Genomic DNA, 27,000 nt, shown 5'->3' on the forward strand with positions numbered 1-27,000 from the left:
AATCTTACTATGTCTCTCTGAAAAGACCGACTGGAAAAACCTCCCATCTACTTTCTCAACAATCCTCTCCAAGAAGTTCTGTCGCTCAAGCTTTTGGGTCTCACTATCTGCCATGATCTTTCTTGGGAAAACCACATTTCCAAGCTGGCCTCCAAAGCCAGTCGCCGACTGGGCATCCTCCGTCGTGCGAAGTCCTTCCTTGGCACACCTGAGCTCCTCACCACGTACAAGGCTTTCATCCGCAGCTCAATGGAATACTGCTCTCCCCTCTGGGCTGGTGCTCCTGCCTCACACCTAGCTCGTCTTCACGCTGTTGAAAGCAAAGCATTCAGAATCATTGGAATCTCCCGCGATGAAGCTAACTCCAAGGGCCTTTCACTCACTCACCGCAGGCAGGTTGGTGGTCTTTCCGTCTTCTACCAACTCCTCTCCGGCCTTGCCCCCCCCCCCAGCTCTCTCTGGGCTCTGTCCCGCAAATATTCCTACAGGTCGCACAAGATCTGCCTGCAACCCTCTTATGGTTAAACTGCCAATATCAAGACTCTCTGCTCACCTTCGCTCCTTCAATCCTCTTTTCTCCCGCCTCTGGAACAAACTCCCTCACTCTCTTCAATCCCACTCCACCCTCCAGGTCTTTAAAACAGCTGTTCACCACCATCTCTTATCTTCCCCCATCCAAAACCTTGATCTTTTCTATCCACGATAATTTCACCCCAATTCCACTTTTTGAAATACCAACTTCTGACCTGGAAGTCCTTGGTGTCCTTGTGTTTTATACTTCTCCCACCCCCCACCCCCCCAACCCCTTCCCACGCCTCCTCCCCCTGAGCCCTCTCCCTCCCTCTCCCTGCCTCTCCCTGCTCTCAAATGTTGTGTGCTCTCAGGTGTTTGTGTGCTTCCCATTCTCTTGTCTTCTGCTCCCTCTTTTTATATATTTTGTTTGTCTCCCTCGAGCCCTCTCCCTGCTCTCAAATGTTGTGTGCTCTCAAGTGTTTGTGTGCTTCCCATTCTCTTGTCTTCCGCTCCCTCTTTTTATATATTTTGTTTGTCTGGTTGATTTGTTTGTGAAGTAAATGTCAGCTCTTTCACGAGCCTCGATTCAGTATTCAAAAAAAAATAAAAAAAAATCCAGTCGCCGACTGGGTATCCTCCGTCGTGTGAAGTCCTTCCTTGGCACACCTGAGCTGCTCACCACATACAAGGCTTTCATCCGCAGATCAATGGAATACTGTTCCCCCATCTGCGGCAGTGCTCCTGCCTCACTCCTTGCTCGGCTTCACGCTGTTGAAGCCAAAGCTTTCAGAATCATTGGAATCCCTGCGATGAAGCTATCTCCGAGGGCCTTTCACTCACTCACCGCACGCAGGTTGGTGGTCTTTCTGTCTTCTACCGACTCCTCTCCGGCCTTGCTCCCCCAGCTCTCTCTGCACTCTGTCCCCCAAATATTCCTACAGGTCGCACAAGATCTGGCAGCAACCCTCTTATGGTTAAACTGACAAAATCTAGGCTCTCTGCTCACCCTCACTCTTTCATTCCCCTTTTCTCTCGCCTCTGGAACAAACTCCCCCACTCCCTTCAATCCCACTCCTCCCTCCAGGTCTTTAAAACAGCTGTTCACCACCATCTCTCATCTTCCCCCACCCAAAACCTTGATCTTTTCTATCCCTGCTAATTCACCCCAGATACACTTTTTCGAAATACCAACTTCTTTCCTGGAAGTCCTTGCAGTGTCCATATGTTTTATACCTTTCCCACCTCCCCCCAAGCCCTCCCCCTCCCAAAGTTCTGTTGATGTCCCTTCTCTCAAATGTTGTGTTTGTGTCCGTCCCCCTCTTTCCCCATCTTGTCTACCACCCCCCTTATTTTGTGTTTTTTTGTGTCGGTTTGACTTTTTGTGTGATTCATGTTAGCTCTTTCACGAGCGTCGATCTTGTATACAAAAAAAATAATTCATGCTGTAAAGTCCAACAGTAGTCGCCCATCATGTTTGGATTGAATCAGCCTTGATATCGAGTCTCCATGATGGCAATTTCCTGGTGAAACCTTTCCCCATGTTCATCACTGACATCGCCAAGATTTTGTGGAAAGAAGTCCAGATGAGAATGGAAGAAATGTATCTTGAGTGACATTCGAGCACCGAGTGCCTGGTAACTCTTCAACATCTTGTCCACAAGCTCTTCATAATTTGGTGCTCGAAAATTTCCAAGGTAATTGTTAGCAAGAGCCACAAAGCTATCCCAAGCAAGGCTTTCCAGCTCAGATAGTCTCGTTACAAAGTCCTGATTAGTGAGTACAAGAGGAATTTCGGCTGTGGCTGATATTCCTAAGGTGGTATATTGGTTCTCAAAAACTGGATGTGCTCGTGCAAATTGCATATCATAATCGTAATCTACAGATTTATGTTGGTTAGAATCATCTTAATATATACTAGAACCATAAAACTTTTAAAATGTTGTTGACCAGTGTTCTTGTTGTTGTTTTTGGAGGCGGTTGCATGGCGGGCCTTGTAGATGTAAAAAAACGTCGGGGAAAATCACTGGAGAAAAACCTCGCTCCCAACTTCTGTGGCGGGTAGAAAATGTCAGACATCACACAAATAATCTAACTTAACGACAAGCTTTAAATCTACCTTCATTTAAAAAATCTCCATTGATCAACAAACGTTAACCGCAATTCAATAACGTTTGTACAGCCTCCTTCTAAAGACTGCGTTCCCTGGTGGATGCCACAATACCCAACGTTACCTGCGGAGCCATCCCAATTTACCTAATCCAAATTCCCGTGGGCCCTGTCCTTCTGGTACAGTTTAATGACATGGATCGGTGGACCTTCCCCCACACACTCACCCATAAACCCCAATAATCAAAAGCATTCATTCCAACCTTGCAAATCCATGGTTTAAATGTTATTACACATGTGTGATCCTCAATTCGGCAGCGGGGAGGTACCAAACAACCAAGATGTTGGGGACGCTTCAGGCTGTGGTGCCCGGAGTCCAAAAACAAGTCACCCGACTCACGACTTCTTCACCCAGCCCCCTTCCCACCTTTAACTATTCGGTCCTTGACGACCAAACAGCACCCTCGCTATACCTCCCACCGGGGAGGGTCTCCGCACCATCTCGGCTCTCTCAGCCTCTCCTGGGTCGCCAAGGGTCTCCCTGCCATTGGTCGCCCAACCAGACGCCCCCTCCATTGGGTCCCCATTTCCAGACACCACTGGCTGCCAGGGCCAAATGACCTCAGAGGGGGCCACCGTCACTGCTCCTCCAGAGCTTGATCCATTCCTGTTTACATACACACCTTCCCCACCCATAAAATCCAACATGTCATTCTTTCCCACGCTGCCATTCAATACTCAAACACTGGTAGTGCAAAAATGGTGGTTGTGTTCATAACTGCCATGGCCTGCATACATCTTATAATCCACATTCACTCTCCAAACACAATTCAACCCTTGACACAAAACAAACATAAACACAACAAGACAATTCTGGTTTCCAAACCGATTTACCAACGATTGGGTCACTCTCGCCTGCTCCCATCCGAATTACCCATGTCCCAATTTCTGAGAAAGAACCGAAAACTTGGGACAGTAAACATCAAGGACAGTAAACCTTCCCTTAAGTGCAGGTCATCGCAGGTTGGTCGGTTCCAAGAGTATCATCCACCACTCCTAATTTCCCTTTTTCCCATTGGGTCAATCAATTTTCCCCAAATTTCTCCCTTTTGTCCAGCTGACCTGGAAAGCATGTGGATCCTTTCGTCCGGTGACCTCTACTACACTACTACATTTGGCTACGACAGCTCCGCCCCTTACCGTGCAAGGGCTATCGGATAAGTTGAACAGCCAAACCGCCAACATAGGCCCACAAGTGTCCACGGGGATGCGACCCACCATTAATCATTTGGCCCCCTGTGAGGACAACGTCTCCACGAACCCAAGCTGGCCAATGTGGTGAGCACCTGTTGCCAACTCCGCCACTGCAACGGCTTCGGACCTGGGGGGCACGGTCACAGTGTGTGGCACGTCCAGCCACACCCCCTGCGCCTCCTAGTCATCCCCCATTCCAACCAATTGCAGCCTCTCAGTACCCAACCACATGTGACCTCGCCCAAGGTCTAGTTGACAGTCGTGTTCCACCAGGAAACTCAATCCCAGAAGACATTGGTCACACACCTCGGCCACCGAAGCCACCACATTTACCTCCAGACTGCCCATCTTTATGGCCACAACCCCGCAACCCAATAATGGAGCCGTCGCTCCCTTAGCCAGTTGGAGATGGGGTCCTGCTACCCTATATATTTTGTCCCAGCCTCCAACACTTTGGTCTAACACACCTGGATCAATAATGGTGCCACTGTGCAGTGTCCACCATGGCCTCACAAAGATAAGAGATGGTGGTGATTAGCTGTTTTAAAGACCTGGGGGGAGGAAATGGAATTGAAGAGAGTGTGGGAGTTTGTGGGATATTTGGGGTTATAGAGCACAGACAGAGCAGGGGGAGCTAGGCCAGAGAAGAGTTGGTAGAAGAGAGAAACACCACCAACCTGCCTGCGGTGAGAGAGAGAAAGGCCCTCAGAATCAGCTTCATCGTGGGAGGTACCAATGATTCTGAATGCTTTGGTTTCAACTGCGGAAGCCGAGCAAGGTGTGAGGACCCAAAAGTAATTGGAGCGTGCCCAGACCCCAAAGACCCTGAAGACCCAAAACACCCCAAAGACCCAAAACACCCAAAAGACCCAAAAGACCCCAAATACCCAAAACACTCTGAAGACCCCAAAGACCCTTAAATACCCAGAAGAACCAAAATATTTCAAAGACTCTTAAAGACTCAGAGGAAGCAAAAGCCCCTGAAGACACCGAAGACCCAAAAGACCCCAAAGTCCCAAAAACAACCCAAAGACCCAAAATACCCTTGAAGGCTCAGAGGATCCAAAAGACCCTGAAGACGCAAAACACCATGAAGACCCAAAAGACACTGAAATGGTCAAAGATGCCTATCCCTCTGAAACGATGCATGATGAGGGGTGCGGAGCGCACTGAGTCACGCTCGTCTTGCTAATAGGCAAGAATTTACAGTTGTAAAAATCTCTAATTCTTCATTGAGACCTATCAGCCACGGAGTTCTTCAAGGATATATACTTGGGCCTCTTCTTTACCTTCGCCACGAAAGGAGGATGGATGTTACGTTTTCACCCAAGTCTGTCTGTTTGTCTGTCTGCTTGTCTGTCTGTTTGTCTGTCCGTTTGTGACAGTGGATGTGACAGTGGTTTGTGACAGTTTGTCTGTCCGTTTGTAAGTGAGATACCTTAAAAAGTTGTGGACGGATTTGGACAAAATTTGGCAGAGATGTAGTGTATGTGAGCAAGACGAAATGATTAGATGTTGGTGAAGATCCGGATTCTGATCCGGCTACGCTAATTTTTTAAGTGATTCTTCACCATTGTGAGATATGGCCAAAAACGATACAAAGCAGAATATCTCAAAAAGTTGTGGACGGATTTGGACGAAACTTGGTGGAACGGTTGGGTGTCTGACAAGGACGATTCGATTTGATTTTGGTGAAGATCTGAAAATGAATTCGGATATAAGAATTATTTATTTTTAAGTGAATCTTCACCATTGGGAGAGAGGGCCAAAAACGATACATAGCAGGATATCTGAAAACGTTACGGACGGATTTGGACGAAACTTGTTGGACATGTTGGGTGTGTGACAAGGAAGAATCGATTCAATTTTGGTGAAGATCCAAATCCGGATCCGGCTAGTAGAAAATTTTAAGTGATTCTTCACCATTGGGAGATTGGGCCAAAGACGATACAAAGCAGAATATCTCAAAAAGTTGTGAACGGATGATTTTGATGAAATGTAAATTCCGTATTGTGATTTTCTGGTCTACTCTGGGATACAAAACGTAAACTGTTCACCTGGCGGTCTAATCCTATTTTATCGATTGCTCAGATTATTTATCGAAACACGAACTTTCTGTCCAAACTTCGAACCTTCCTTCCTCCTTATATTTTATTGTCCCTCTATAATACCTGAATCCTCCCTTACCTGAACTATTGTAACATTGTCTGGGCACGCTCCAGTTACAATCAGCTGCTCTCACTCTCAGTTATTCAAAATCGCGCTATAAGGATCTGCACCTTCTCTCACCCACGTGACCAAACTGCACCTCTTTTTACCAAACTCAACACATTCACACTTTGTCACATTCATAAATTACATACAGGGATATTCATGTACAAACAAATTAACAAACTTCTTGCACAAGTTTTTTCATCTTACTTTACAGTTGTCCATGATATCCACTCTCATTTCACGAGAGATCACAACATAACTTATTCCCACCTTTTACCCGCACATCTTACTCCATGAATTCTCTACGTTAATTTGTGCCACGTGTTTGGAATATAATTCATGGAGCAGTGAAGGCCTCAGTCGTCTGTGAGTCGGTTTAACTCTTCCTATGTACAACGTTTGATGTTGTATTATTATTTGTCTCCTTCCTACTCGTTCATTTCCTATTCAATTTTGCAAGTCTTGTGTTATTGTTATTTCATTCTTTTTTATTTGTTTACTCTTGTTATTGTTAATCATTGTATTTTTCACGATTTTCCCTTCATTTTTTACCATTCGGTATCCTAATATAATTTATCGTTTATCATTTATATTGTTAATCCATCGTCATATCGATACAAGCCTTGGCTTCGGAATAAGCCTCCATATTTGCTTCCCTTATATATTATCTTGATTATTCTCCAATGAGTTTTTTAAATTCCGAACTATTACTTCTGAAAACGATCTTCAAAATGTGTTTCAGGTTCAACCCTGGACGGCTGGGTTCGAATCCCGACCCAGGTATAAACTGCCGTGCAAGTGTTCGCAGACAGGTGATTCATCAATGTGTTCATCTTCGTCCCTCGGATGGACGAAAAGCCGGACGTCCTGTGCGCTAGCATTAGTTGGCGAACGTTAAAGATCCCACGGTCTCCTTTACGAAGGGCAGGTAACGCACCTGGAGTGTAATGGGTATATCTCGCCCTGAGGGCACCACCTGTTGGTTCACGGTTTTGTCTCCCGCCAGGTAACAGGTAAGTATAATTTGTTCATCACAGGACATGATGCGACACCTTCTCAGGATTCCTTACTCGCGTGATGAGGCGACCTTTAACATTGTGACGTCACCATACCCATTGTTGAATCGTCATTTTATCTCTCGATTGTTACATCATCACAAGAATCTCTTTAATGTGATTCGTTCACACAGGTGACGTCAAACTACCACCAGGTGTACATCCTGACGTGTACAGAGAATTCTCCTCCGGTAGGTTTGTTGTAAATCGGACAGTTTTGTTTCATTTATTATTTTAATTTATTTAAGCGAAGTTTGTTATCTTGTCGAACAGTTTGTTATCTTGTCGAACAGTTTGTTATCTTGTCGAACAGTTTGATATCTTGTCGAACAGTTTGTTATCTTGTCAAACAGTTTGATATATTGTCAAACAGTTTGATATCTTGTCGAACAGTTTGTTATCTTGTCGAACAGTTTGTTATCTTGTCGAACAGTTTGATATCCTGTCGAACAGTTTGTTATCTTGTCGAACAGTTTGATATCTTGTCGAACAGTTTGATATCTTGTCGAACAGTTTGTTATCTTGTCGAACAGTTTGATATCCTGTCGAACAGTTTGCTATCTTGTCGAACAGTTTGTTATCTTGTCGAACAGTTTGTTATCTTGTCGAACAGTTTGATATCCTGTCGAACAGTTTGTTATCTTGTCGAACAGTTTGTTATCTTGTCGAACAGTTTGATATCTTGTCGAACAGTTTGTTATCTTGTCGAACAGTTTGATATCTTGTCGGACAGTTTGATATCTTGTCGAACAGTTTGATATCTTGTCGAACAGTTTGATATCTTGTCGAACAGTTTGATATCTTGTCGAACAGTTTGTTATCTTGTCGAACAGTTTGTTATCTTGTCGAACAGTTTGTTATCTTGTCGAACAGTTTGCAATCTTGTCGAACAGTTTGCAATCTTGTCGAACAGTTTGCTATCTTGTCGAACAGTTTGCTATCTTGTCGAACAGTTTGTTATCTTGTCAAACAGTTTGCTATCTTGTCGAACAGTTTGTTATCTTGTCGAACAGTTTGATATCCTGTCGAACAGTTTGTTATCTTGTCGAACAGTTTGTTATCTTGTCGATCAGTTTGATATCCTGTCGAACAGTTTGTTATCTTGTCGAACAGTTTCATATCTTGTCGAACAGTTTGATATCTTGTCGAACAGTTTGCTATCTTGTCGAACAGTTTGATATCTTGTCGAACAGTTTGATATCTTGTCGAACAGTTTGCTATCTTGTCGAACAGTTTGATATCTTGTCGGACAGTTTGATATCTTGTCGAACAGTTTGTTTGCTTGTCGAACAGTTTGCTATCTTGTCGAACAGTTTGCTATCTTGTCGAACAGTTTGATATCTTGTCGAACAGTTTGTTAACTTGTCAAACAGTTTGTTATCTTGTCGAACAGTTTGATATCTTGTCGAACAGTTTGATATCTTGTCAAACAGTTTGTTATCTTGTATAACAGTTTGCTATCTTGTCGAACAGTTTGCTATCTTGTCGAACAGTTTGCTATCTTGTCGAACAGTTTGATATCCTGTCGAACAGTTTGTTATCTTGTCAAACAGTTTGTTATCTTGTCGAACAGTTTGTTATCTTGTCGAACAGTTTGTTATCTTGTCGAACAGTTTGTTATGTTGTCGAGCAGTTTGTTATCTTGTCGAACAGTTTGTTATCTTGTCGAACAGTTTGTTATCTTGTCGAACAGTTTGTTATCTTGTCGAACAGTTTGCTATCTTGTCGAACAGTAAGTTATCATCATAATATAGGTTTAATGGATCACTGGTATGAATGTCTAATGTTTGTCCATTTAATATAGTTTCAGGTAACCTCTCGAGGAGGCGACATAATGGATGATGTACGCACGAGGAAACGTCACATCACATGTCAGAAGTTACCGCTGAGACGTTACAAAAAGTTACCCTTAAAGGGATCCCAGCACTCTCCTGTGCAGTGGAGAACAGAACTGATGATGTAGCATTTAGTATGAGAAAAGAATTGAATGAACAAGAAGAACAATTTCTTGAGAAGGTACCTGTGATGGTACCTGTCACAACTGTCACAACTGCATGTGATGTCAATTTGTTGAGAATGTACCTGGATGTCATGTCACATGTGGAAATTGTGAAGAAGTGAAATCATCACGTCTCCAACACACGTGACAAAAATGCAGCAACGAACTTTGGGATCATCAGGTGTCGATCCACGTTGGGTCATCCGCTACTAAATCCATAGACCATAGAAATCAGTGCTTCGTTTGTGTGAAGGAGCGAGATCGCACAGGTGAGCATAAACTACTACCTGTGAGTACGAAGGATCGACAAAATGTGATATGGGAGCAAGAAAAGGTACTCGGTGATGATGATGTGGTACACCGTATCCAGGTATATGGTGAAATGATTGATAATGACTTCAGGTACAAAAGTCCTGGTTGTGTAAAGATATGACAAAGTCTCACCTGCAGATGAAACACACCTGTGATCCAGTACATGATGCTCTGCAGTGGTTCACCTCTTGCAAAGATGGTAACTTATCTGAAGATCCGAACATGATCATCTTTCTGACTTAACTTCACCACAACCACAGGTGCTGGTTATCCGTACCTGTTGTGGTGAATACCACTTCATACAGGTGCTCCAATCTCAAAAAGGAATGAAGAATACGACACAGACCGTGGATCAAAGGTCATGATAGAACCACAAAAAGGTAAATCTTCGCAAAAAGGTAAATAATTTGTTCATCAGATATGTCAACAGGTTATCTTCCATCAAAGGCTACCTGCCTGAAGAAACGTGCAGATGGAAGTGGAAACGAATCCCCAACCACAGGTGTTCATTCTGAAAAGAACGTTATCTTCCACCATTCTGCTAAATCATTCCGGAATGATGCGAAAGACACCTCTGAGAAGAAGAAGAATCCAGAAGGTGCTCCATCGCTGTTTAGTCATCGCCATGAGTCTGCACCTGAATGTGTACCTATGTCACTCTACAATCACGTGACCTGGATGGTGACTGATGTAACTCCAGAGATGAATGCGTCAGACTTAAAATTGGAACTGAATGAGAAATCGGGAAAAAGTGCTCAATGTGGATCAAGGTATTTGTGCACCTGCAGCAGGTATCTCCACCAGCATTTCACACCTTAAAACAAACCAGGGGTAAAGAAGGAGTTTAAATATTGACCCGTTTTGTCAATATCATCAGGTATCGATGAGCCAGAGATGTATCGCTTCCATGTCACGGACTAGTGAGGAGGACCAGGAACAAGGTGAGCTCTTGATTCCCTCAAAGTGCCATTGGTAACCTGGACTTCCATGAACACACACTGGAAGGAACACCAACGCGTGGCACCGCCCACAACATCTACCAACATTCAGGTAACGATGATGAGGTGTTGAAAGCTGTTACATCAGATCCATGAACCAAAACACCTGGAGAGCTCCATGGGCAGGAATTCAGCACTTCCAGACTAAGGTGAGTGGTCTAACCTGGAGAGATTGACAGCAAAGTCGTTCCTTGTGTTGCCGGAAACTTGTACAAGAACCAAGAGCGACCAAGGTGTCTTGTGTACATCAACATGGTCCTCGTACTAAAAAGGTTTGTGGAAGCTAAAGGAGCGGGCAGGTGGGGACAGCACCTCATTCTGGTATAAACATGCTGCCACACCTGATATCCACTGCACACAGTAAACACGTGGCAGGTATCCCACAATACCTGAGGGTGATGAAGAAGCATCCACCACCAGATATAGGTGCAGAATTCCAACAGGTACATTTCACTGTGAGTGAAACGAGCGGTAAGTTCAATGGTGTTTGGACTGACGTGGTTTCAGAACAGAACCAGGTGTGGTGTTTAATCATGGATTCTTCTTCTTCTTGGAATGCGGCACAAGGTGTCGGGGTGGCGTCATTGACTGAGTGCAGGGACCTGTGATGTTGATGACCAATGACCTGTGCAGGTTACGGTGGATTTGTTCTGTAATTTGTTCAGGATGCCGGCGATAGCTCACCTGCTCTTCACAAAGGACACCTTGGGATCTTTACGTTCACCAACTAATGTCGTATGAGCCCCCTATCGCACAATGATGGATCATCCTACCTGTGAAACACCGGGATGAGCCCCCTACCACGCATTGATGGATCATACTACCTGTGAAACACCGTGATGAGCCCCCTACCACGCATTTATGGATCATCCTACCTGTGAAACACCGGGATGAGCCCCGTACCACGCATTGATGGATCATCCTACCTGTGAAACACCGTGATGAGCCCCCTACCACACATTTATGGATCATCCTACCTGTGAAACACCTGGATGAGCCCCCGACCACGCATTTATGGATCATCCTACCTGTGAAACACCGGGATGAGCCCCCTACCACGCATTTATGGATCATCCTACCTGTGAAACACCTGGATGAGCCCCCGACCACGCATTTATCGATCATCCTACCTGTGAAACACCGGGATGGGCCCCCGACCACGCATTTATGGATAATCCTACCTGTGAAACACCGGGATGAGCCCCCTACCACGCATTGATGGATCATCCTACCTGTGAAACACCGTGATGAGCCCCCTACCACGCATTTATGGATCATCCTACCTGTGAAACACCGGGATGAGCCCCGTACCACGCATTGATGGATCATCCTACCTGTGAAACACCGTGATGAGCCCCCTACCACACATTTATGGATCATCCTACCTGTGAAACACCTGGATGAGCCCCCGACCACGCATTTATGGATCATCCTACCTGTGAAACACCGGGATGAGCCCCCTACCACGCATTTATGGATCATCCTACCTGTGAAACACCTGGATGAGCCCCCGACCACGCATTTATCGATCATCCTACCTGTGAAACACCGGGATGGGCCCCCGACCACGCATTTATGGATCATCCTACCTGTGAAACACCGTGATGAGCCCCATACCGCACATTGGTGGATCACCCTACCTGTGAAACACCCTTGTTTTCAATTCCACTGCGCATTGTTCGCTATTGTGACGTCACAAAGCACGTTTCGTACATGTTTTATCACAGGTTTTTTCACTCACGATACAAACGTAATACCTGGGTAGATTCGTCATTCAGGTTGTAATATCAACATTCAATGGCGTGGACGTGTAAAATAAAAAAGAGAAGTGAATTGGTGCATGTTTCACATGAAGGTGTTTACCTGTTCTTTGTTTAAATATCCGGGGATAGCGAGAACGAAGTCCCCACTACCAAAAATTGGAGGGTCGAGTTTCCCCCAATTGGAGAAATTCGAGGGTGAACCCCAACCTGCCCCTCCCGGAGTGCAATGTCGCCCTGAGGTCAGCACCTGTATGATCACGGTTTACCTCCCGCCACGTGAATATGAATTGTTCATCACAGTACATGGTGACGCCTTCTCTGGAATTTGCATTCACGTGATGACGCTAAATTATCTTAGTGACGTCATTATACCGGTTATTAAATGATGATTTTATCGTTGTGTTTTGATTGGATGGAAGAGATTTCCACGAAGATTAAGATTAAAACCTCCGTGGGAAACAATGAGAATCTGACGTTTCAGGTGTGAACCCTTCATTGGACCAAAAGAGAGAGTAACACCCAAAAGGTCACCTGGCCATGTTTTCAACGGTGTGATTTGCGATACCTGATGAACGTTGTGTTCATTCCATCCAGGGCTCCACATTCTACCTGTGATCCGATCCAAATCCACTCTCACCTTCATTATTAACGCCGGTGCTCCATTCCAAGTAAACACAAACGGTTTAATCTCGCTGGAGGGATTTTCCTCACTCAAACATCCCATTCAATCACACTTTTGAAGATGAAGAATCCGTATAGTATCGTGAGGAGAGTGAAATGTTCGGGTTAAAGTTCATTTCACTTTAAATAAGATAAACGATGAACTTATTAAATTATATAAACTTTATTATAATATAAACATTAATCAGTAATAACATCGTCATGAACAGGTAAATGATTTGATTGATTAGAACCCAAAATAACCGGATCAGTTCGTGATGAAAGTTTATTTCACTAAATGTACAAAATGAACGGAACCATCATCCCAAACCCCAATAGCGGGTTTAACGGGGTCCGTGAAGTTCCCCCTGAACACGTGCAGGACCCGCGAGTCCCCGAAACACGTCAACTCTCCCGTCTCGAAATCCAAGAAGAACCCAAACCGTTCATGATCCCCCGGGACGGACAGGGCGGTACGTTCATAGTTGTGAAGTGCGGAGAATTTGCCATTACATCTATCTATAATTCCAGTAATCTCTGTGTGTGTGTTTGTCTGTGTGTTTGTCTGTGTGTCTGTGACCGCTGTTTCTCGACAACCACGGGTCCGATATACTTGAAACTTGCCAGGTATATTGCTGGGGACCTGAGGATGTGCCTTTTCAAGGTTTCATATTAATCGGAGAAATAGTTACCGAGCTATGGCGATTTCTTTACCAAACTCCGCAAGCCGTTCGCTTTGGACCAAACCATTTCATGTAAATAGAGGGGGGGATTGTCACCGTACTCGCAAGCCGTTCGCTTTGGACCAAACCATTTCATGTAAATAGAGGGGGGGGGGGGATATAATTTTCGATATATATATAGTACGGGCATGCCCTAGTTTATATAAATACCAAGACTCGGGATTCTCTCCCAAGCTGCTCGTTCCCCCTTTTCTCCCCATGGAGTTTAAACAGATTCCGATGTCCCACCAACGACTCGTCCTCACATCGACCTCCCAGTAATGACGACCTGAGGAGAAACAATCACAGGAAACAACTTGTGAAGAATCATCAAACCGATCAGGATGTTCCGGGTACTGATTCTCGGTCCCGGTTCCAGTCGCCGTCCTGAGATCCCCGGAGATCTTGATCCGTCGATATGCAGAGTTTGGGTCCGGACTCGGGGTCCGTCTATCTGCGGACACAACACGGGGTCACGGACAATGTTAGACAAACAGACAGAAACACAAACCATTTATCTCTTCATAAGAAAACAAGTTTTAATTAAAACAAAAGCCGCGTCGATGTTACACAATGCCTAGATGCAGCTGTGCCTATAACGTCGATGTTATAGGCACAGGACATTCCTATTGATTCGATTACTTGATGTTATTTTTGTGCAAAGTGAAAATATATCTCGGCAATTTCCCGTGTGTGGCGACGAATTTTTAATATATCTCAGCATTTTCCCGTCTGTTATTTCAGGCGGTGTATGACTGACCATGCCGCGATTTAAAAAAAAAAATCTCGGCAATTTCCCGTGTGTGGCGACACGTGAACGAAGCTATGCTCCTCTCTCCACATTATTGTGACAATGTATAAATTAAATATTTCATCGTGACGATTGTCATCAAATGGAATAATTTTTAATATATCTCGGCATTTTCCCGTCTGTTATTTCGGGCGGTGTATGATTGACCATGCCGCGATTAAAAAAAAATAAATCTCAATGGACTTGAAGTTACAGGCCTTTGAGAATTCATTTCGTTCTATAAAGGGCAACTTTCATCGGATTTTCTTCCCGTTTTTTTTTCAACCGAGTCTAAAACTATGTTAGCGACTGTGAAAAATGAAATGATATATCGAATTTGATTTGAAATAAAACTGTGAGAGAGCAAAACACCACGGGCCTACAAAACAGGCCTCAAAGCTATGCGAGTTAATAAAATGGTGGATATTTGTTTGTATGAAGCCTCTCCCAGAATGGGTGGAGCTATGGTTCCCAGAATGGGTGGAGCTTTGAGGTTTTGTCTTCTCTGCAAGAACAACAAGAAGAAGAACAAGAACAACAACAGCAGAGGGCACTCTATGAGCAGCGTCTGCGACGCGGCTAAAAACTTTTATGACAATAATTGTTTTATTTATTCACTTCACGATCAACAATTGTTTTGTTTATTCACTTCACGATCAACAACTTTATTTGTTTATTCACTTCACGATCAACAACTTTATTTGTTTATTTATTTCACGATCAACAACTTTATTTGTTTATTCACTTCACGATCAACAACTTTATTTGTTTATTCACTTTACGATTTAACAACTTTATTTATTTCGCAATGAACAACTTACATTATTTATTTATTTATTTCACCGAGAACAACTTCGAGGGGGAGTGGATCGGGAGGGGAGAAGACGAGGGAGGGGATCTGTGAGTGAGGGGTGAGGATGAGGAGGGGACAGAGGTTGAGGGGACGGCAGAGGTTGAGGGGAGAGGGGTCAGGTTGAAGAGGGGGACGGGGAGGGGAAATGAAAATTCTGCAGGTGTGACTGTTTAACAGGTCGACACACACATTGATGAGTCACTCTGCACCTGTGAAACACCTGGATGACAGTTTATAACTCGGTCGGGATTCAAACCCAGGTTAGACACCTTAGAGCGAGTGTGGATACCTCTCAGACATCGTGCTTGTCCTGTTACTTTCATCCTCCATTTGCTTTCCCATTCCGGAGATGTCTCCATTAAGCGAGCCACCGTATCACCATGGAAACCAAGTGGTTTTAGCACTCCACGTTGATTGTTTTACACGGATATTTATCTCACCTGGAACGAAGTTCAGGTGAGCTTATGCGATGACGTGTCGTCCGTCCGTCCGTCTGTAAACACTTGAAACTTCTTCTCCGAAACCGCCGATGGGATTTTGACCAAATTTGGCACAAATGATATTTGTTGTGTTGTGACTAAGGTTTGTTCACGACAATAAAAAAACCAGGGTTGCAGGGGGTCTGTGTAGAGCCAGATTTCCCCCCAAAATAGGTATTTGTTTTTCCCCTGAAACTACGCCCACTATTTCGATGAAACTCCCCACAACCTTCACCACACGTGATGTACAAATGTTTGTTCAAGGCATTACAAAAGGAGGTAAATGGGTGGGTGGGAGTGGACCCCCAAAATAGGTATGTTTTCGTTTGTTTGAAGTCTATTGATTATGTCAGTATGATTCTACCTGTTGTCCTGTCTTCTGGAAACCATTGTAATTGGTTTAAAATACTTTTAGTCAGTGCAGTATACTGGTTATTCTACGAGGTGAGCGCCAGGTGTGTTGCCCATATTTTTACTCTTTAAAGGAAGGAACTAAATAAAATAGACTCAATCTGAGGAGGGAGCACGGGTGTTCCACCCATTACCAAGCTGCTTGGAGAGTGCTTACCAAGCTGCTTGGAGTGGTTACCAAGCTGCTTGGAGTGCTTACCAAGTTGCTTGGAGTGCTTACCAAGCTGCTTGGTGCTTACCAAGCTGCTTGGAGTGCTTACCAAGCTGCTGGGAGAGTGCTCACCAAGCAACTCAAGCAAGCTTTTCACACAGAAACCGATCTGTTCTGACGCAGGGCATACTTGAATTGAGTGGACAAATGGGGGGAATTAATACCCCAAGCTGAGCGACCTGAACGCAGGCTGACCAAAGATAAGTCTGTTCGTGTAAATTATCTTAAAAACACACAAACACAAACACAGTTTTCATTCATGTAATCCCTTGGAGGTGGAGAAGTATGTATGCAAAGTTTGGGGGTGGTACGTTTCATGGTTTTTGAGTTATGGAGGAGACGGACACACACACACACCTTTTATTAGTATAGATATATGATTCCACAATGTTTGTTGATGTAAGATGTTTATGTGAGAGATTGGGAAATATCTCACAAATTCCTTCAGGATTGTAAATTTTATCTGGGATGAACGAGCAATTTATACCGGATTATGTTTCAGAACCGCTCCCCTTTTTATATACTTTGTTTGCTTGTTTGTTTGATTTGTTTGTTTGATAAATGTTAGCTCTTTCACGAGCCTCGACTCTGTATCCCAAAAAAAACAAAAAAAAAACAACAAAAAAAAACGAACCAGGATTTGTCAAGAAAGATCTTGTTCTGATTACATCGTTAGTGAGAGGGGGAGGACGAGAGAAAGACGGGAATGGGGTAGTGGGGAAGAGAGAGAGAGAGAGAGGGGGGGGTGGGGTAGTGCGAAAGAGAGAGAGGAGTATAGGCTAGTGGGGAAGAGAGAGAGGGGATGGGGAAGTGGGGAAGAGAGAGGGGATGGGGTAGTGGGGAAGAGAGAGAGGGGGATGGGGTAGTGGGGAAGAGAGAGAGGGGATGGGGAAGTGGGGAAGAGAGAGAGGTGGATGGGGCTGTGGGGGAGAAAGAGGGGGGGAGTGAGAGGGGGATGGGGTAGTGCGAAAGAGAGAGTGAGGAGGATGGGCTAGTGGGGAAGAGAGAGAGGGGGATGGGGCAGTGTGGAAGAGAGAGAGTGGATGGGGCTGTGGGGGAGGAAGAGGGGGGGGGAGAGAAGGGGATGGGGTCATGGCGAAGATAGAGGGGAGGAGAGAGGGGGATGGGGTAGTGGGGGAGAGAGAGGGGGACAGCGTCGTGGGGGAGAGAGAGGGGGATGGGGTAGTGGGAGAGAGAGGGGGATAGGGTAGTGGGGAAGAGAGAGAGGTGGATGGGGTAGTGGGGAAGAGAGAGAGGGGGGTGGGGCAGTGGGGGAGATGGAGGGAGAGAGAGAGAGGGAGAGGGAGGGAGGGAGAAATAAAGGAAGGGGGAGAGAGAGGGAAGGGGATAGGGGATGGGGGATTAGAGAGGAGGGAGGACAGGATTGGGATTAAGAAAGGCCTTTAATCAGCAAACACAAATTTGGACTATCCCCTCCTCCTGGTTGGACATCGTTCAATTAAACAAACTTTGGGTCTTGTGACACTTGACAAGAGGGAAAATCGAGTTGGAAAATAACTAAGTGGAATAGAGTGAAGGAAAATATAAATAGGGACATAAAACAGAAGAAAAAGGAGAGAATGAAAAGGAGAAAATATGGAATTTAAATGATCTGTAAATGGAGGGAAGAAGAAGAACCTCTCACAATTTCCCTTCACTTACAAAGTTTTCTCAAGTTGTTCTGATCCAGATCAACCTTCTCCGGATGCTCCACCAGTCCTTCTGTGGAAATGACTAAAGATGCACAAAAATTACAAGATGTGAAATTCTATTGTTTTTTTTGTTTATGAACATTTATTTTATCTTTAAACGAAAAATCTAAACACAACAAACATGGGGGAAGAGACATGGAACCTCCATTTTGTATGAAAATAAAATATAATTTTCATTGATAAATGAAGGAAATTTCACAACATTGTTCTTACACTTCCCTCTTATGTAGTAAAAATGAGTGATCGCTAATTCGTTTTCTCCACAAGATAGAATGAATCTTTCGTTCTTCACTAGAATTAAACATCACATGATTCCAGGAACAAGTGAATGATTCAAGGAACATGTGAATGATTCAAGAAACATGCGATTTATTCAAGGTACATGTGAATGATTCAATGTGCATGTAATTGATTCAAGGTACATGTGAATGATTCAATGTGCATGTAATTGATTCAAGGTACATGTGAATGATTCAAGAAACATGTGAATGATTCAAGAAACATGCGAATTATTCAAGGTACATGTGAATGATTCAATGTGCATGTAATTGATTCAAGGTACATGTGAATGATTCAAGGAACATGTGAATTATTCCAGGTACATGTCAATGATTGAAGCAACATGCGAATTATTCAAGGTATATGTGAAAGATTCAATATGCATGTGAATGATTTTAGGAACATGTGAATGATTTATGTTGATGTGAGATCGTTCTTGGTGAAATTAATATGTTGATCGCTCCGTGATAGGTCAGTGCACCTGCGAAAAAATTATAGATTTATAAATTCCCTTTACGAACTCAGTATTTTTTAGCTCACCTGGAATTTAGTACGGTGAGCTTATGCGGTCGAGCATTGTCCGTAGGTAAGTCAGGGAGTGAGGGAGTGAGGGAGGGATTGGGTCTGTAAACACTTCAGTCATTATCGCTTGAACCAAACACATGATTTTGATTCAATTTGGACATAAGCTTCATATCTGATGCCTGATGAAGGTGAATTAATCACATCAAAATCTGCGCTCACTAAGGGGAACTACGGGGGGTTTTGACCCCCAAAAATAGGTATTTGCTCTCTTCCCCGAAACTACACACACAATTTAAAAAACTTGATCACACTTTCATCACCCATGATGTACCAAAGTTTGTTCACAGAATTAAAAATATCAGTCTGAGAGGGTCTGTGTGGGGTTGAGCGACTGTTGCTCCTGATCCATGTGAGCTTCAGGACCCGTGGTCCTATTTTATTTTTTAAGTTTCCCTGGATTGACCCAATGGTTGATCGATCCAAAATGGAAATGACTGAATTATTTTGTCCAGCCTTTCATAATGTTCATTGATCAGTTGTTTTTATCATAACAATGAATAAATTATTTGAAGATGGAAGTGAGAACAACTCATTCACCTGACATGTTTCCACGTGACGCATCACTGTGTAATCAGTGTGTGTGTTTTATGTGCAACACCTGGAAATATTAACCGAAAGTTTCTGCTTCGTTATGATGTTCCGTGAACACTTCACAGTACAGAATTCATTTTAACAACTTTTACACAAAGATTCTCCACTTTTACAAACCTTTACAATTACAGTTCATGAGAAGAATAAAACAATGAATGAATGATCAGTAACATCGACTTGGATGTTGAGTTTTGCACAAACACCAAGTTCATGTCCTGATTCTTCACAATCTCAACCAATGACCTCATTCACCTGTAAAATGTTTGTTTTCGCCACAAAATAACATTTCTCTCCCTCGCGGGCCGGTTCCCCTACAATCCCGGATCACAACTTTGTGGATTTCATGTTATGAATTTTACAATTTATGAAAGGATTTAAATAATGTTAGTCTTGTATTTCTGCTCCATAATGTTTCTTTATCATAACAAAATTAACTAGAACGGCACCTGGTAGAGCACATACCTCCACCAGGCTGAACAGTTTATGTTTTGTATCCACTGAAAGAGAGGATCTGGATCCAGACCTGAACCAAAGTCGAATCGGCTTGTTATTGTCAACCCAACCAACTCATTCACCAAGTTTTGTCATAACCCATTCACAACTTTTTGAAATATCGTGGTGTACAGTATATCGTTTTTGGCCCCAATTCTCAATGATGAGGAATCTGTTAAAAATTCTCTGTTCCGGATCTGGATTCGGATCTTCACCAAATCGTATGAATTCGTCCTTGTCACACACCCAACCGATGCACAAAATTCCGTCCGAATCCATCCACAACTTTTTGAGATATCCTGCTCACAGACAAACAAACAGACAAACAAACAAGACAGAGACAGACAGATAGACAAGGGTGAAAACATAACCTCCATCCACCTTCAGAGGCAGAGGGAATACGTGGAATGTAAGAAAGTTTTTTCCTGGAAATTTATATTTCCGGGAGTAGAACATATTTTAGTTCCTCATTCGCTTCATCACCGATTTTTCCAATCACAATACTTTGATTTCTTGAATCCCTGCAGGAATTCCAACCTATAGGAAAGGATAACATTAAAACGAGATTTTAGGTGGGACAAAGAGCAAAAGCAAAACAAAATGGCCTCCAAATCAAGCTCCAGAGGGTGTATCCTCCATCGCTCAAAATCATTACTTGAAAAACCTGAGACTTCATAGAACATGATACTCCACACAGTGTTCAAGTTTTTACCTCATTTATAATAAAATGACGATTCTGAAGATCATGTAAAAAATCTGGAAGTTTAGCACGACTACAATGTACCAGCATGACTACACTGTACTAGCACGACTACACTCTACTTGCACGATCACACTGTACTAGCACGAATACACTGCACGAACACCACTACACTGTACTAACACGACTACACTGTTCTAACACGACGACGCTGCACGAACACCACTACACTGTACAAACGCGACTACACTGTACTAACATGACTACACTGTACTAACACTACTACACTGCACTAGCACGACTACACTGTGCTAACACGACTACACTGTACTAACACGACTACACTGTACTAACACGACTACACTGTACTAACACGACTACACTGTACTAACACGACTACACTGTACTAAGATGACTATGAGTCACAGTTGAGGAGATGGAGGCTTTATTGATCACCGTAGACCACAGCGTCAATCGGCATCTTCCAGAAGCATATCGATGGCCTCTTCTTCACCCTCTCACGTGGCACTCCCTCTCATCATAATCATCATCATCATCATCATCATCATCAGCATCATCATCAGCGATATTTATCTTTTTATGGCTGATGACCCCATGATGATCATGTCCATGGATGGGTTTCACAAACTACACTTATGCAGTACTGCGGCTACACGATTTATTTATTTAGCATGGGGGGCGGTGTTCTTTGAATGTATCTGTTCTTGTTTAACTATTTGATTAAAAGATAAAAACATCTTCATAAACATAAAAGAAGAAAATTTCACATCTTGTAGTTTTTGTTCTTCTCTAATAATTTCCACAGAGGGGCCAGTGGAGCATCCGGAGAAGGTGGAGCTGGATCAGAACGACTTGATAAATCTTTGGAAGTGAAGGGAAACGGAAACAGGGTTCTTCTTCCTCGCTCCTTTTTGCAGATTATTTAAAATTCCATATTTCCTCCTTTTCATTTTCTTTTTCTTCCATTTTATTTCCCTCTTTATAGAACGGCTTCGGGATCACGACCAAAATAAATCTCTTGCTCGATGTCGACATATGTCATGGTTCTTGGAGGTATTATGAAGGTGATTTGTCTTATAGTGTTAAAGTTTATAAATAATTCAATTTGAATAAAGGGTTAAAGGTTTATAAATAAATTGATTCAGGGTTTTACCGCCGTTTAAACCAGTGTCTATTACATCACCCCCTCTAACACGTTACATTAGTTCTTCATGCCTGTTTTTTGTGTGATTTGTAACCCATTTCCTCCATCATTGATCCCTCTGCTCTCTTAGATCTCCGACCATCTCTAATATATCGAGAATGAATCCCCTCTTGCAGTAACTCCTTCTAATCAAACTCCCAAAATCTCTACTTCATATAAATATCCAGTCATTTATCAGATTTGCGGAACTGCTTTCCGGGGATGATTCAATCTAACTTTCCTTCCAGGGACTTCACGTTCCTGTTACACCAACACATCATGTCGTCTCCCATCACGACCTGCAAATATTTCTGCCCTTTGTGAACCCTACCTCTCCCAAGCCCCGTGGTTTCAGATATTTCCTCCCCTCCCATCTTCAGTTTTCTCCTGTTTGTTGGATACCTTGCTTGTTGCATCTATCTGTTGTGTACACCTGTTTCCCCACTGAAACCATGTTTGCTTTTTACCCTCTGTAACCTCACATCCTGAGCCATGATGTGGTACACAATAAAAACTATCATTTGTTCCTTTTCTAGAATTGTTACCTCCACCACCAAAGGTGCATGGAGGTTATGTTTTTACCCCTGTCTGTCTGTTTGTCTGTCTGTCCGTTTGTGAACAAAATATCTCAATAAAGTTGCGGATGGATTCGGACGAAATTTGGCAGAGATGTACCGTATTTGACATCGACAAAATGATTGTATTTTGGTGAAGATGTGGATTCGGATCCGGCTCGTAGAATTTTTTAACCGATTCTTCACCATTGGGAGATAAGACCAAAAATGATATACAGCAGGATATCTCAAAAAGTTGTGGACGGATTTGGAGGAATCTTGGTGGACCGGTTGGGTGTCTGACAAGGACAAACATATTCGATTTTGGTGAAGATCTGAAGATGAATTCGGATATGAGAATTATTTATTTTTTCAGTGATTCTTCACCATTGAGTGATCGGGCTAAATTCAGCATATAGCAGGATATCTCTAAACGTTATGGACGGATTTAGACGAAACTTGTTGAACAGGTTGTGTGTGAAAGAAGGAAGAATCGATTCAATGTTGGTGAAGATCCAGATCCGGATCCAGCTCGTAGAATTTTTAAAGTGATGCTTCACCATTGGGAGTAACGATATATAGCAGGATATCTCACAAGTTGTGGATGGATGATTTTGATTAAATGTGATTCTGTATTGTGATTTTCTGGTCTACTCTGGGATACAAAACGTAAACTGTTCACCTGGCGGAGGAACTGCTCTCCAATGAGTGCGTTCTCCATCTTCCCGTTTCTCTTCCATATTTGTGCCATGTTTTGTGTTCCCTTCATATTTTTTTGATGAAATGTCCAGTTTGTGTCACTCACTCTGTATCTTCTCCAGGAAGTTCTTTTTGAGCGTGATGAGCCCATCCAAAGTCTTCTCCTCCTTCGAGAAGTCCAGAACTGGGAGTGGTGTCCTCTTCACGGATTTAAAGTCTGACATGGTCTTGAGCCTTGGAATAAAAAGGAAAAACATCAGTTTTAGAAATTCTTGGAGAGAATATTGTTAAAATAATACATTTTTACATCACAAAACAAGTTATCTGTAAAAGAGTTGTAAATAATAAAAAAAATAGAAAATAGATCGAGTGAATTTTTGGATTAATTTGTATTTTTATTCAGAAGTCTCGATTCTAGAGGAGCCTAATCAAGAATAAAGTAAACGGGTAGAAAAAAAACGATGAACAGGATGGAAAGAGAGTGTCGGTGAGGATTGTAGAGAATGAGGTTTGCGTTAGGGAAAGAATAAATCAATGATGAATGACATGATTGAAAGATGAGATGAAGAGCACGAGGAAAAGAAGCAGACTTGGTGAGTCAGTTGGTCCTGGACACGGCTTCCTGACAGGAGATGGACAGAACAAAGGACAAGTTCCGAAGTGATGGGATAGAAAACCATCTGTCTCCAGAGACAAGACCTTGGTGAGAATTATCCAACAAGGCGTTTGCAGCGGGACATGGGACAACACCATTCTCAGAAGTAATGTTTGTTACCATCTGTTGGTGTTCCCATCTGAGGTCCTCGGACAAGATGCAGAGAATCCAGGTTCAAATGTTATAAACCATGTTCTTTGTCCATTGTCCATCAATCTCCTTGTAATTCATGTATCCAGGTTCAAATGTTGTAAACCATGTCTTTGTCCATTGTCCATCAATCTCCTTGTAATTCATGTATCCAGGTTCAAATGTTGTAAACCATGTCCAATGTCCATCGATCTCTTTGTAATTCATGTTGATGTACACTATCCACTGAAGCACTTGTCTTGTTCTCTTAGACAGTGTATTGCGTTCCATGCATAAATAACACTTGCATACCTGTGATTCCATATGTAAGAAATTGTTTCTTTTCTCTGACTTTGCAACGATTGTTGGTTGCGATGTTCATTGTGAAAGTTGATGAGTGGAAAGATAACAAGCATTCTTGGGGAAAAATGCCAGGGGTATAGAAAAGGCCCCTCTATATCATATGTGCCATGTGGCAAACTATAGAAAAGAAGGGACATTCAAAAAATCTCATGTGCATGCTGGAGTACCCTTGTGTTCTTAGGAGGAACCAAGTAATGCTCTAGAAAAGTTCATATAAAGGGGCCCCTGACATCTGACAAATAAAATACATTCACTGCTTCATGCAGCTGTATCAATCAAATTGGCACCCATTAATATTTCAAAATGCATGTCATATTTTAATATTCATCTTACATTGAATTTCCCCGAGCAACGCCGGGTACTTCATATTGTGTTTTATATTTTGAACACTGGAGAAAACAAATCCCCTTGTTAGCACTTCCAAAAACCTCCAGTTTAACAGTATTTGGAGAAACGCAAATTTCCACTATATTGACCAATCAAATTTGCCGCTCACGCTTTCGACCTTGGAAAATATCGAGATTCAGACCAAGAAATATAGATCGTGCTCGGAAACGCAAACCAAGAGTTGAAAAGACCCTTCCATGTCCTTTTCTCAAGACAGTGTGGGGTGAGGTGTTTTATGAATTATCTTTAGAAATGCTTTGGAAGGGAATGAGGAATAATTAGAAAGAGCAGTTGAAGAAGGTGAGCAGAAATAATAGAGGGACTTGGAGAGACTAAGGTGAGCAGAGATCATGGACAGACATTGAGAGAAGAAGGTGAGCAGAGATCATGGAGAGAAGAAGGGGAGCAGAGATCATGGACAGAGATTGAGAGAAGAAGGTGAGCAGAGATCATGGAGGGACATGTAGGGAAGAAGGTGAGCAGAGATCACAGATGGACATGAAGAGAAAAAGGTGAGCAGAGATCACGGATGGACATGGAGAGAAGGTGAGCAGAGATCATGGCTGGACATGGAGAGAAGAAACAATAAGACCAGGTGGAACACGAGCAAATTAGCAGAACAGAATATTAAAAGGATGTTCAAGACTTTGAGTTCATCAATGAACACAATAGATCTCAACAATTTAGAAATCAGTAGTTTTAAGGTGATTAGGATGGGAAAGAATAAAGAAAAGGACAGAAAGGAAGGAACGAAACAATATAAACACAAATGAGGATCAATGAGGATTTAAGGGGCTTATTAAAGTTTGTGTCCAATTAATAACACAAATTAACTTCATAATGACCTCCTCCCTTAGTCAGCCAAAAACTTTTCATTTATAGATCCGAAATGGGAAAGAAAATCAAGGGAGGAAAAGAATCAAGTTCCTGAGGAAAACTGAGTAATGTTATGTCTGGTGGGGTAGTGATATGTAGAGCCAGATATATCTGTGTAGGTAGGTGTCCGACTGTCGCAATAGGGAATCTACATGTAATAAGTTTTGTGTGTTTAGGCGTTTTGTCGGTTAAGAGTATATCTGTGGACATACCTGGATGTTCGTGTGTTAAATAGAGTTAGGGATAAAAAGATAACGCCCCTGTGTGTCTCACCTGGTCAGCCAACCCTTTGTCCTGTATGGCACTGCACACCACTTAGACACTTAGTTAGGATCTTTAGCGCAACACTAAGTAACGCCCTTCCCTGACATGACTGTGAAAGAGAACCGGCAAAAGGAAACCAGGCCGGGGCACCGCCGATAATGGCCGCCGCCACCTACACTCCGGCAGGCCTATCCACCTCGAATACCACGCGCTATGACCATGGAGTAGGGAGCGAGGTTGGGAGGTGCGGTGGGCATGGGCCTAAGCGAAGCTGGGAGGTTCGGTGGAAGGGACTGATTGGTTGGCAGCGCGCCAAGGCTGACGTCACTGGCCAGGAGATATTAGCGAGTGCCGAACGCCATTTTGGCAGTTGCTTCTGGCAGTGAGTTTTGAGAGCAGTTGGTTGGAAAGAGAGAAAAGCGAGTTGGAAGGACGGAGACAGACTTGGCAGTGAGTGAGAGCATTGCCCGAGTTGAGGAGCGCGGAATGTTTCCCAGCCAGAGCAGTTGGGCAAGCGGTTCGGACAGAGATCCCGGCCCTGGCAGTTGCGAGCAGTTGACCAGCTCGGTTCGCAGTTCACGGTTTGAGTTGGCAGTCCCGGTGATATCCGAATTGGCTTGTCGACCGTGCGCGAGGGTCGGCCTCGTGGTGCTCGGTGCTTGTTGCTTGGAGCGAGGCATGCCGCTGGACGAAAGGAGCCGCGTGTGGGCAACGGAGATTGAAGACGACGAACAGATAAGACCGAGTTGCGCGTTCACAATTGCATGACGAGACATTTATTTTGGTATTCCTTTCCCTCGTCTGTGTTTGAGATCTGTCGTGTGGGGACGTCCCGATTGGGATATTCATTACCGGCGCATGCTTTTCCTGTCCTTGCCTTTTTACTTTAATAAACCCTTGTATTATTTTTCGATTCCCCGTTACACATGTGCCCGCTTGAGTTAATCCCCTTGAAGGACCGGAGCTACGTCGGTGCGCTGAAGGTAAGCTTTTGCCGCAGCCTTCCATTTTCCTTCTTCCTCCCAAGTTTGATAGTCAAATCCGTGTTTGGTCGTCGCCTCCAATTAAAGCCGTTCCGGTCTTCCGCGGCTTCTGGTGTTAACCGGGAGTCGCACGACAACTGGTGTCGAGGAGTGGGATTTGAACCCCGTAGTAAAATTTGGTGTCAAG

The 27,000-nt window shown here is 43.4% G+C and overlaps 1 non-coding gene and 1 pseudogene across 2 annotated transcripts in view; both read right to left on the reverse strand.

The window, feature by feature from the left end:
- Positions 1 to 27,000, reverse strand: part of LOC144889617 (E3 ubiquitin-protein ligase Midline-1-like) — a 489,173-nt pseudogene that overhangs the window by 393,008 nt on the left and 69,165 nt on the right. The gene's annotated exons all lie outside the window — the stretch shown is intronic.
- Positions 12,334 to 12,498, reverse strand: LOC144889922 (U1 spliceosomal RNA). Its single transcript, XR_013622141.1, has one exon. It is a non-coding gene; the product is annotated as a U1 spliceosomal RNA (small nuclear RNA).

The sequence above is a fragment of the Myxine glutinosa genome, chromosome 1, assembly GCF_964187855.1.
Source record: "Myxine glutinosa chromosome 1, kmMyxGlut1.1, whole genome shotgun sequence".
Classification (NCBI taxonomy): domain Eukaryota; kingdom Metazoa; phylum Chordata; class Myxini; order Myxiniformes; family Myxinidae; genus Myxine; species Myxine glutinosa.